At 44.8% G+C, this 13,447-nt stretch overlaps 1 long non-coding RNA gene across 2 annotated transcripts; it reads left to right on the forward strand.

The window, feature by feature from the left end:
• The first annotated feature begins 797 nt into the window (after positions 1-797).
• Positions 798-8,648, forward strand: LOC144113621 (uncharacterized). 2 transcript variants are annotated; one of them, XR_013310839.1, is made up of 2 exons: positions 798-2,916; positions 3,549-8,648. It is a non-coding gene; the product is annotated as an uncharacterized LOC144113621 (long non-coding RNA). The 2 variants fall into 2 exon arrangements; XR_013310840.1 differs by having other exon boundaries at positions 5,316-8,648.
• Positions 8,649-13,447: the final 4,799 nt, after the last annotated feature.

Here is a 13,447-nt window from a genome sequence, read left to right on the forward strand (position 1 = left end):
TATATTTTGTCTGTACTGGCACATGTTGGGAGTGTATAGCTGTGCCCCCAGTTCTAGGTTGTATGTGTGCCTTTGTAAAAGTTATAAATTTTTAATTCAGAACCATATGTTTTATTCATTCCTGCGACATTGATTTCCATTCGTACAATTCGTCTCGCAGCACCTGCCAGGTGCAATAAATGAAATATAATGGTGCGCAACACAAAAATGGCGCAAATGAAAATAGTAGTTCCATAATCAACATTTAATGTGCTGAGCCGTGTAATGTCTCCAGGACTACTTTTTTCACTCACCACTTCCCAGGGTGGCTCTGTCTAGGCATTCATGAGATGCCTCTTTTTTCCCGCTGAGCACCATTACCATAATTTGAATTTTCCTCATAAGGAAAGGCGCCTCGATTTATCAGGCTAAAGGTTTTGAAGTGCCTGCTGTTCACTGCACCAGTGGTTTCATTTTAGTGCAGTGTGGCGTTAGTTGCAGGAAAATGAAACGGCCTACTAAAAGTTGTGTAAATGCGCACTTACACTCATTTATTGCGCGTCGTGAAATGTGGCAGTGAATGTCAGGTTAATATACAGGAATGGGAATGTAGGTGTTTTCAAACACAACTGGTGAAGGGAAAGGTTGAAGTGGGGATGGCCTTGCAGGTATACATGCATCTTCCACGGCCAGGTGGGAAGGAAGAGAAAGCAGGAATAGGAAAAGGTAATGAGAAGGGGGAAGAATTTCAAAACAAGGTGCTATGCACTATTAAACGCCTGAGGAGATCAAAACCAGTTATTTAGAAGGAGGGCAATCAGTACTGCATGCTTAAATCAGTGCCTGCACAATACAATGAAATCCCTTCACTGCGTAACACAGTTGTAGTGCCGAGAAGCTGCCAATATTGATGACGGCATCACAGAGTGTAATGAAGGCCCTTGATTTGTTTTTATGCACATATATCACTCATGCAAAGTGAAGTAAACTGTCCATTTGCATAAAAGTGTAAGCACGACACAGGTATGCCGCGCGTACGGCTGGAGCAATTTTAAGCGTTACATTCGTTGCCCAGGTTTCAAACTACGGACCTAGATTTCGTTCAGCTCATATTACACCGCCTCGAAGGACTACGCTTGGCGATGTGGCAACAAGCAATGAACCATTTAAGGCGCATTTATAGTCCGACGTGTTCAGTCTCGCTACGCCGGTTTCGCTGCGCTGGCCGAAGCGCCACCCCCTATGCGACCAGACGCCGCGCGCCGAGCATGCGCAGAACGACCGCCGCCTCGCGCGCCGACCGTCGACACGCCGGCAGTTTGAATTCCGTTCGCGCCTTTTTCTGCGTCGCCTCATCCGTTTCGTTCCATCCACGGCATTGCGGCTACTAATGAAACATGGCTAGGGTGCTATCCGCGCGACAGAAACTTGCTCTCGTGTTGCTAGTGCACCGCTTGCGGCGAAAGCGCAGGCGCTCGATGTATGTGCGAAAGATCGCTCTCTCCACGGGAACAACTTACCCGTGGAGAGACCGGTGCTTCGCCTTCTGTTGTCAAGCGTTCTCATTGCCCTGGTGGTCTCTGAAATCCAGCCTTTTGGTGTCGTATACACAAGGGTGCTGTTTTATGGCTTCGATAAACCGTTCCACAACGATGTCCGGCACAATTTCAATATTTGGGCAGCTCGCGCCACTCACGCCGCTCGCACTGGCATCCGTCATTTTTCTCCGCGCGATGCATTGTGTGTCGACGCGGTCGGCGGCGCCGGCGCGCAATTGGAGCAGGAGCCAAAGCTGCGCCGGGCCCGTCGGGGCACGCTGGCAGCCGCCGGTTACGCTGGCCGCGGCAGTGCGTCGAACTATAGACGGAGCCTTTTCACCAAAGCAGCGCGCGCGCGCTTGCGTTACGTCGGACTATATTCGCGCCTTCACTACGAAAACAAAGTTCTGAAGACGCACGGACATTAAACCATCAGTTGCGTGCTTTCTTAGTTGTAACAGTGCTTAGCGCACAAGTAGATATGGATGACCACTTTCGTCCATGCCGACTAAATATTTTGTAATTCTAATTGGTTTTGTAAGCCCACGTAACGTGTACGTAATTGCACTAGTCCGCTTTGCTATTCGGATGCTAGACAGCGAAACCAAAATAAGAAGAAATTCATTGGAATTATTTACTAGACGTATTCATATTCTACATGGCAGTTTATATTCACTTATGTCTTGTGCTTACGCAGAACGTACAGCCGAATGTGTCTGTACTGCTTTGATGATTGCGCACCTTAGGCCGATCTTTGGTAATGTATACATGGTATTGTCGAGCATTTTTCGCTCTCTCAACACCGCCATTTAGCCTCAGAGCACTTCCTTTTGAATAATTTGGAAGGGCGCATTTTGCGAGCAAGGGAAAAAGAGAAGCTTCGAAACATGGCGTCTCACCTGCACCGTTGCCGTATCAAACTCTGCGCGTTTCGCTTGCCGCGCTAGCTTATCAAAACCACTGCGACACGAATCATCTGCGTCAGCACTTTTTCAAACGGCACCCGTCGTCTGCACTGGCCCAAACATAGCGCTATCGTTTTCAAACGCCGCGCCATTTATACCATAAGCGCTGTTGTGCTAGTGTCATCATCAGCAGCCAAATTTGCTTGCCAACCACTGTGTTGCAAACTTACAAACGTAAAAACCATCGTGAAATCTTGACAACTTGGGATGTTTACGTTATTCAGTGTTAGCAAAGCTAAAATGCGAGCATTTAAAAGTGCTGGCATGCATTTCGACATGTTTTTTTTGTTTTGCTTTCAAATATGCTTGCTATGGCAGTACTGGCGTTGACCGCTAGGGGACCATAAAGCGTTAGACAAGATGGCCGCCTCCATGCTGCTTGTGTTACATTTCAAAACATCGCGAATAGTTCCCAAGACGTAAGCTTACGAAGGGTAGGTGAACGTTTCAGGTATATCAACTGATTCAGTGCGTACGATTGTTGGAAATATGGCGCAGAAGTTTCGTAGCTGGCCTTACATGGCAGGCAAGTGCGTGAGCAACGAGTGCTAGAGTGGAGTAAAGCTTTGCTTTTACTTGAACATTAAGTACCAGCAGGCTGTTTTTTTGAATGGTGGAGGATGAGCTCTACACGAAATACAAACCTTTGACGGCACTGATGCTCATTAATTTTAAACGTCAGGTCCGGTGAGTTGCACCGAGCATTGTATGTTTTATTTCTGTGTGAATTAAACTGCAGTGAGCCTTTCGTCTTGCCTCTCGCGTCTGCATGCTACTTTGCACTGAAAGTTGTGTCAGTTAAAGAACTGTGCAGCGAGTCTTTCGCCTTGCTTGTCACGCGTCCCGGTTACTTTGCTGTGGAAGTTGTGTGGGTGTGAATTCCTGGCGCTCAGTTGGGCTTCAATCTATAATAGTGCCACAGCGAAAATGTAGGATCGTTCACCAGTACGCAACGTGAACGATCACGCCAGGATATCGCGGAGAGTTCGGAATATTGGTAGACCTGCTAGTTTTTCGCTTTCAAACGAAGGCATTTTTTGTTTTATTTATTTTCAATATTGCACAGAGCATGGTCTTCGACGGCCAAGTCAAAGGCAGCTGGCCTGAGCCTAACAAGGCCGCACTACCGATGTAATTCTCGGCAGAAAATAAAAGAGAAAAGCGCTACGAACCAAAGTACATAGCTAGATATTACCTTGTGCCTATGATGTCTGTGTCCACTTACCACAGCACCTTTCTGTTGCAGACATTCCTCTGGCATCATGGGCTCAGTTAACATGGTTTTGCAAAGGCAATAATGGGCTGTTTTGTGCTACTGTTTGTGAGGTGCCAATATTTAAGTGTGCCAAGAACTTCTACTGTCATATCGACTGCACAATGAAGTTTTCACTCTTTCACGCATTGCTATGCATGGCTATACGTGGGGATCACATGTTTTGTCATTTGAAAAATGCACAGCAATTACGTGTGTGCTAATACGACCATGGGTGTTTCCGCCACCTTCTAACGCTTAATCTGGGACTGTTTTGTTAGTTAGACTGCAAAGGAATTGGGGCTGATGCTGCTTATACCGCCTCATCATTTAATTTCTCATGCATTTAAGTTTTACGCTGCAGCTGTGCTATAAATTGCTGTGCACCTAGCCAAAGCAATCATTGCCCTTCCGTCGCGAATTCTCAACAGGAGATTCATTTAGTCAAAACACTCACACGCTTCTAATAGGAGTATTATGTGCGGAGGGCGTATACAGAAAGCGAAGGAGAGAAAAAAGCCGCATACATGTAGGACATCACTTTTTTACAGAGAAGCTCTTGAGCGCATGTTCCTGCATTCAACGTCTTAACTGATTGCTCATTCCTCCACTCTTGGCGTGGCAGGTGGTAGCAGAGTGAAACGCCACCTGCCAGGGAGAGAGTGGAGGAATGGGCAACTGGAAGGTGGCTAGCAGTGTAACACGTCACCTGCCAGTGGTGGCAAGTGGCATTTGAAGAGCTGCACTCAAATTTCACATTACCCACTGTCATATTTCAAACTTCTGAAGCTTCACCATAAATGGGTTACACAAAAGGCAAGCATGTACGAAAGAAGTTACAGAACTGCACGTGGTGCAGAAAATCATATGTGATACAATATAAGGCTTTGGAGAATAGTACACAACACATTATATTTCTGCTGTTTAAATGAACATTTAAAACATGACTAACAAAGTACAAGACAGCACAAAATAAACCAGGAAAAGCATAACAGCTCTTGGTGATTTAAGACTGCAGGGTCATTAATGGAAGCGGTGTGATCAGAAATATCATTCCAGCAGCTTATGGTTTGCAGGAGGGCTGTCAAATTAGCAGCAGTGGTGCGACCGAATAAGTGCCTAAAGCTGCTGTCTTTATAAAGACAACGGGATGCACAATGTGGTTCAGCTAGGGGAAGGTTAGTAGGATGCCTGATTTGGACAAAGCAAAGCAATCTTCGTACGTAACTCTAGTGTTTGTAATTAACTTTAGTGAGTGATAGCGGTAACTTAACATTAGTAACGCTTGATTACTGGTCATATTTTATGGTTAGAAAATGTGCTGTGCAGGTGTGAATTCACTTGAACAATTGTATTAAATAGGCTTGGTGTGGTGACCACATGGGGAACGTGAATTCAAGTTGGGCAAGAACAAGTCTGATATGCAAGTTTTCAAGTGGTTAACAGGGCATCTCAAAGATTACGTTTTAGATAGCTGAGAGTACGGCGATTTTAATTATGCAAGGCTTGAAGGTATTTATATGGAGGCACGTATGCACAAGGGTTAAAATTTAATTTTTTTTTGCTTGCCACGTTGGCCAGGTTTGGAACTGCCGACTATATTCTGGTCTTTCAAAGACGAACCTTTCCTGAACACGCATCTGTTTCTTCAGGCAAACTGCAGCCCACATTTTGGTCTGACCAAGAGTCTCAAACTCGTTTTGCCATGCAAGCCAGACTGTAGTTGTACCACTCGGGTATGTGATTTTGTGCGGGGAAGTAGGATCAAGGGAAGGGGGTGTTGCATTTTTGTAACAAAGCGTATCTTCCTCTGTAATGGCAGATGTCCCTGGTGTTGAAGCTGTGCGGTGCAAGCTGCATCTGCAAGAATGTCTCTTACATGTGGATACCATCTACACACTTTAGAATTTTGGAGGAACCTATCTTGGCTCTGTATTATATGCTCAAGCACATGTCTGGAAGTAAAATTATCATGGCTGGTGACCTGAACCTTGCTCGTATAAACTGGAACACACTGAATACCGCAAATATAAGAATATAAGATTTTATGTTCACCTTTAGCCTCAAATAGCATAATGAGTTAATTGTCATATATACAGGTGATTCTCTAATTTACAGTCATAGATCGCCGGGAGCCCTCGTACCCTTTCTGGCGCGGTGGTGCAGCGGTTAAACGATGCGCCACTGCCCTGTGATGGCAGGTGCTCCCAGCAGTGGGCCTTCTGCGGCCCCTGTGCTCTTCCCGAGCGACCAATCATTCATTTAACTGGCCCATGCCATGGTAGGCACTTGGCTCTTTTCCAGTGGGCAGGCTGTGAGGACGGTGCAAGGTTACATGACCTAAGTGGCCCATCTGCCTCCTAGGTTGCTCTGTGCGGACCACCTGCCAGAGCCATGCCAGTGTTGTTTTTTTTTGCTCACAACGCTGACACCAGATGTTCTGGATAACGGGGCCATTAACGCTATCACGTTAATATAAAGACAGATAGCAGTAGACAGTCATGTTCATTTGAGTGCATTGTTTGCACAAAAGGCACAGAAAAATGGAAGGGTCACGACTATAGCTGGAGGTAACATTTCAGACTGGCTTCAAATTTATCATGATCAATGGCACATGCAATGGTACCAGGCAGTTGATTCCATTAACGAATGGGGTGGAAAAAAGGTGAATGAAAAAAGCAAATTGAGGAAAGGTATGTGCATCTTTCAGTTGGTGATCAATGCAGGTAAAAACACGACAGGTTGGTGTGATATGGCACAAAGCGAAGTAAGAGTGACTATGGTATTATTTGTGAAAAAGGAGGGATTGGAAAATATTTGCTGTCCTTTGAGCAGAGGTAAGTTCAGATATTTGTTTCATTTCTTTGATACTCAGTAATTCTTAGATATAAATTGGGCAGGCTCATTCTCCAAACTCCGATTTTGTTAGTATATGTGCATCTGTTAGAAATCAAGGAGGTATATTCCATTTCGAGCACACTAATTAATTCTATGTTAAAAGCATTGTGTCTGGGTTTCATAAACCAAGGTTGCATTGAAGGAATGCCTTGTTGAAGAGGTCATGGTACCATTCTTCAGACTCAAATTGTTTATTGCATGTAGTTTGTTAAGTATATCTGAACAAGTAGGCGAGATATAGGCTGATTTGGTGCGACAAGTAATTTGTATTTAAGTTATCCTGAACCGTGTGAAAGTCAGGCAACACTGGTGCACCCTCGATCTGTGACGCCATAAACCAATGGTCACGTGCTTGCCTGGAACTGAACTGCGCATAGTGAGGATAGGGCAGTGGGTTGTTTATTGTTCATGCTAGGGGTGAAGAAGGGGTGTTGGCAAGAGAATGAGGAGCCCACACCCCACAATAGGGGGACAAAAGACAAAGGCAACAAAGGCCTGTGTCCTGTTTCATGTCTGATCTTGGAGACTTCACCGCAGTGTGCCACGGCGGGACTTGAATAGGTGCATGTTGTGCTCCACACTGACTGTGCGCGGCAGTTTTGGAGATGATGACAGTGCTAACGATTTATGACGTCACTCAGGCTGCATCTATATGGCCGTCACTGCCATCGGGAGGGGATTAGAACCGATAACTTCTAATTGCAATTTCTAGCTTTCCAGCTGAAATGTGCACATAGGGCCGTACGCCTTTTTTATGTATAGTTAATAATGCCGTGGCCAGTAGCAGTAACATAAAATCATGATTTGTGGGGAGAACATGCCATGTCCCCTTTAATAATCGCGTCTATGTGATTGTTCCAAGAAAGGTCGGATGTTATGTGAACCCCGAAATACTTGATGGTGGGTACTGATTCTATGGCAACATTGTTCAGAGTGTAATGGCATGGTACGATGCTATATTGTGAAATTGAAGGGTGTCAAAATCGGAGGCAAGCATAGCTTTTCAGAACCTGTATGAAGCCTCGAGATATCGAACATGAAAATAGCTTCAGAGAACTCAAGTTGGGTTTTCTCACGTTGCATATCGAAAATGGGCGGTTTTAGAACATAGGTGATGTAAGCAACGCCCTTTTATGAACATGTAATGTGGGAAAGGCAATTTTTACGAGCTGCCAAATGCATATTTTCTGTGGTCCATATCTCGAATTACGATTCTGTTTCAGAAGTTTTTTAAACTGGGTTTACCTCTTATGTTGAAGGCCTTCAATTTGTCAGTATAATCTTGTGTCCTGAACAAAAAAAAATTTAGAGGTTCCATTTATATTGGTTAATTACTCATTATTTCGTTGTGTTCTGTTATGTACATGATGTCTGCCTTGCTGTATAATCAACCTGCATAGACGTACCTTTCGCTGCTTTTCAAATAAAAATCTGTATTGAATAATTTGAAACAACAAGTTTGTGTGTATGCATATATAAGCGCATGTGTGTAGAAAGATTCTACAAAAATGCCTGGTGCAGTCATTTCATCCTTTTGCATGATGAGGTCCTCCTGCTTCTTCTGTGACCATTTAGACCTCAATATCAAAATAAGGTGGCTGCTAGCTCACTGCGACAACATGGCAGAGTTTCTCTTCTGTGTGTACAAAAAGAGAGTTCAAATAAAGGTCAAAGAATAACTGCAGAACTGCTTGCTGGTCAGCAGAATGACAGCATAATAGTATGACTGCAATAAAAACACCTGGGCATATGTGCTCTTTTCACACCTGTAAAGCAGACTTGCAGTGTGCAGAAGCATTTTTTTGAAGTGATCATGTGGTTGTGAGGCACGATGTCCCACCCAGTGGTAACGGGAGCAACTTTATGAAAACAGGCAAGAACAGAAAACTTGATGCTGTTGGTCCTGCGGGACGACATGTTTGCTGTCTACATGAATTATGCTGCTATCTTCTCCGTCCTATTGTGGACATCCAAACCCGGATCTGTACAAATAAATAATACAACAAAAATATGTGATCATGCCCTCCTTTATTTGATACTGCCAAAACAGGTCCCTGACAGGGAGGTCCTGGCAAGGCAGTCATGTTCAAGCACTCTGCAATGAAAAACAAGACTATAATGTAATCAGCACAAATAACTGTGCACAATAACATCACAATTGGGTTAAAATGAAACAGTATAAGCAGAAATGTATAATATATACACAGAAAGGGAAAAAACATAAAGCAGTAATATCATATAGCGGCTACAAAACACCACGCAAGAAGTATACAAAAAACAGCAACAAAATTACCATATCCAAAAGGAGGAAAGAACAGAAATTTAAAACACGATAAAACAGCCGGAAGAAATTTTGGAATCCTCTGAAACAAGAAGGAAACCATCATGCAAAGGAAAAACAAGGCTGTAAAAGTTTTAATCGGTACCAAGATAATTAAAAGTCACGAACTGGTTTGACTGAGGCATTGGTTCGTGCTAGAGCCGTACCTCACTGGCCTGCAAGGTAGCCTTGAATATGCAACTGGAAGAAAAATGTGCTTAAAAAAAGGACCAAATCTGAGAAAAAAACTTGGAGATGAAGAAAAAAAGTGCTACCAGGCATTCCACATCTGGTTATCAAGCAGTTACCGCAAGCTACAGAATTATCCAAAACTTTTCTGTACTTAGATGAAGCAAAAGGACCGGAGCATAGATATTTAGGGCATTGGCAAAAGTAGTGAGAAATTCCAACTACTTGACTTCCACTGGGGCAAGGAGATTTAGGAAAGCCCAGTTTTAGTATTAGGTGTGACGGTCCCTTAAACTGCCCCAGACATGAGAAATGTCTGCGCTTTACAGCATACAGCATTGTAATAAGGGAGTATTTACTCTCTTACAAATCTACTCCACCTTGAGGGATTCTCCTAAACATTTGACCAGCATATAGCATTACACACGTTCACACCATGCAAGTGGCAACAGTACTAGCAGCACCTCTTGCTCGCATGACAACCTGGCCAGTTTGTGGAACTGGGCTGCAGACTACGACCATGGAAGTGGCACAGCAGTGGGGGCATCGCTCACTCACGTTTCACCTGGGCCAGTTTGTGCCACTTGCCTAGACTATGAATACATTCAGACCTTGTTGATATGTTGCCAGTTCATACGCTCAAAATCACGAACAGCAGAAATCTCACCTCCTAGAATTACAAACAACAACTTGTGACACATTTTCCCAGCTTCTAAATTTACAGTTGTGACGAATTCTGGTCGTATAATATGTTTAATGACTAACTGAGGTGTGCAAACATTTAAACGGGCCAAACTTAGCGGCACGCAACATGGGAAAACTAGGATGCAGCAGCAGTCACCCACTGCGGTGGCTTCTGTGCAGTGCGCATGTGCAGAGCACCAGAAAAGCGACAAAGGTGCTGAAACATATGAGCAGACCATTTTTGTGGTAAGGCAACAAGAGGAGGCCGAGTTACGCCTCCACAAAAGGCGGCAGTGTGGTGCGCGATGTTGGCACATGCTACAAAACCCCCTGGCGGTCTAAACTAATCCGGAGCCGTCCAATACGGCGTCCCTCGCAGCCGAAGTGTCAATTCACGACGTTAAACTGCTTGATTAAATTACTACGCCTACTTGCTTACAAATGTATTGTTCTGCCTACCTTAGATTATGCTGCTATCATTTGGGACTCGTTCACGCAAACTAACAAATAAATTAGAGAAGGTTCAAGAGAGCGCGGCACAATACATACATAACAATTACCAACGTACATCAGTAACACATCTTTTAATCCAAGCTGGCCTCCCAACAGTAACTGAGCGAAATCGTTGCGCACGACTTAAATTTATGTATCAATTAATCAGGAAACACTACAGAACGGAGCTTACCGATTTGCTTGTTTTTTCGTCCGTATATGCGACGCGACAATGACACCAGCTAACTTTAACTCCTTTTCGGGTTCGAAATAACTGCTTTAAATACTCATTCCTTCCACGAACTATTTCCGATTGGAGTAACCTCACTAACAGTGAAGTGCTGCAGCCGTCGCTGACGCTGTGCAGCATATCACCTAGTTTTCAGTGCATTTGCTATTTCGCTGTTCTGTTGTATATGTTTAAGGGGGGAGCCTGGTCTTGAAAACAAAATTTTATTAATGTAGTAATAATTATGAAATCTTCAGGGAACATGAATTTTTGCGCACTGATTGTAAATATGTAATTTAATTTCATGTAAAACAATTTCTTGGGCACTTATATAATTCTTATGCAATTATTCTGCGAAGAGCTTGGAAGAAAATTTGCTGTAGGAGAATCGCTGAAATGTATGCCTTTGGGTCGTCTTGATACTAAGGAATGCAATAAGGGTAAAATAATCATTCTGAATATTATAGAACTTCAGTTATAGGGTATTGAAGCTGCTACCAGAAACGAGAATACACACTTTTCTTCACATTTGATGACTGATGTTATAAACTACCGCATATCATCACAAAACATTCAAATGCACAGCAAGTTTCCGAGACGCGTTATTTCAACTTGTGTGGCTTCCCTACTACGCATACTGCAACCGGCCGCCGCGGTGGCTGAGTGGTTACGGCGCTCAGCTGCTGGCCCGAAAGACGCGGGTTCGATCGTGGCCGCGGCGGTCGAATTTCGATGGCTCATTCCCGGTTAAAAGCAGAAAAGCAATGACAAAAATAAAGTGGAACGAGAAACGGCCTGTACCTGCATAGCACCACCAGGCTTAAACCAATTAAAGAAAAAATGAACAGGGCCCATTCGGCGAAATTTTTAATTTAGTAGGAAAAGCCACTGGGAAAAATAAAATTGGGCATGGTAACTGAAACGGTGTCCGAAGGGCTCAACGTGCACACAGGAATGAAAAAGTCCTCACAGCCCCCCCCCCCCCCCCCCCCACACACCCCCTGCAGCGTCCCGTCAACCTTTACTACGGTGAGTAGCTTTGGGACGTTCAACCGCCATAGACCATAAATGGGCTTAATTCTTAATAAGAAGCGAAAAAAAGGAGCCCTTTGATGTGCCACAAACACATCAGCCAAGCAAGCGCACACGCGCTCGTGAGTGGTACGACAGTGTACCGGCGCTGCTGTACCTGGATTTGATGAAGCTAGCTCCTTTCCCAAGCCATGCACCCTAGAAGGCCGAGGACCAGGCCGGGGATGGCTTGTACCCATTAAAGAATAACCGGTGGGTACCCGGCGGCAGTGGGAGTCGAACCCACCACCTCACGAAGCACAGGCGAGTGCTCTACCACAAAGCCACAATTGACGTATCCACCACAAATCAACAGAATTTGTACTTTGTATCTACTATCTAAAAAAAAGAAGAAATCGACAGGGACACAGAGAACAGAACAGCAATATTTAGTTGCGTCTTAGCGTAGTTCCTTTTCAACTGCAAACAAAAACCAGGTCTACTTCATTTTCATTTTACACGCACATTTTGATGCTGACACGACAGATGGCGCTCCTAGTGGCGCATATAATGTGGACAACTAGTGGCAAAATAATGTGGATAAAGGGCTTCACCCTACAGTGGAAAGCAGCGGGGCTGATTTATCCAAGGCATTGGGGTTTAAGGACAGTGAAGGGAAAATATATTTTAAGCGAGTAGAAATAACCAAGCAAAAGTTATCTGATTGGCGGATAAAATCAAGAGAAGAGTAAAATTTCATAAGTCATGGCTAGGTGGCTTGAGCCACCGCCCGATTTAAGGGGTTCAGCCGTATCCATCCATCCATCCTATAGGGTGCCTTGATGTGCGCGGCTCGGGCATCGAGGCTGAGCAAATCCAGAATATACAAAGCGAAAGATGTTGGCGTTCACTGTGTTCATGAACTTGAGATGGCTTTGGGGAAAGGAAGGGCGCATAACTGGCTCCCTGGATATGCGGACGCCTCATTCGTGCATTGATACATGTGGTGGTGGTGATGTGGCCTGAATGCATTAGCGCTGACAGCGTTGTGGCTGACATGCAGTACTGCAGCAATAGCTAGGCCGCAGCGTTCATTTCGTGATCAATCTCTCGCGATCAACCATTAACTGCATGGTTGCAGTTAATGGTTGCAGGTGGGATTAACTGCAGCCGGTTGTGCGCTTTTCAAGGAAAGGCCTTTGCAAAGTTGCCAACGCCAATGAGCTCTGTGAATGCCGTCGGCTCACTTGTTTTGGAGCACGGACTGTTGGGCGAGTTGGTGCATTGCAAACACGTACAAGCGCACAAAAAAAAAACGCACGAAGAAAGAAACAGAAACCACGAGCGCTTTGGTGTCTGGTAAGCGCTCGTGGTATCACTCTCTTTCTTCGTGTGTTTGTGTTTTTTGTGCGCTTGTGCGTGTTGGCACTTTTTTGGTTTTTGAGGAAAGGAAATGGCACAGTAACCATCTCACATACCTCGGTGGACACCCGAACCGCGCCATAAAGGAAAAAAATAAAGGAGGGAGGTAAAGAAGAGAGAACTGAAAATTGAAAGTTGGATTTTGAGGAAAGGCGCGGCGCTGCGCAGTGGCGGAACACCTGTGGCTCAGTGCTTCTAAGGGCTAGGGAGTGGCTAGTGATTACGGAGTGAGAGAGAGCGAGAAATATCCTGGGCGAGGTGCGCGTTGTGACTTCATGTGCCTGCTCGGAGCACCGCCACGGCGAAATTGCAAGTTCGCGGCCAGTAAAGCTTTCGCTTTAAAATTTTGAGGACTCTTAAGGGCGGTTCACATGCAAGCGAATTGGCGAACAGAGCAAACAGCGGCGCGGCGCTGCGAAGCGGTTCGCGAGCTTTCGTTTCACATGCATCGCCGCTCCGCGTTTCCCA

This window comes from Amblyomma americanum, chromosome 1 (assembly GCF_052857255.1).
Source record: "Amblyomma americanum isolate KBUSLIRL-KWMA chromosome 1, ASM5285725v1, whole genome shotgun sequence".
NCBI lineage: Eukaryota > Metazoa > Arthropoda > Arachnida > Ixodida > Ixodidae > Amblyomma > Amblyomma americanum.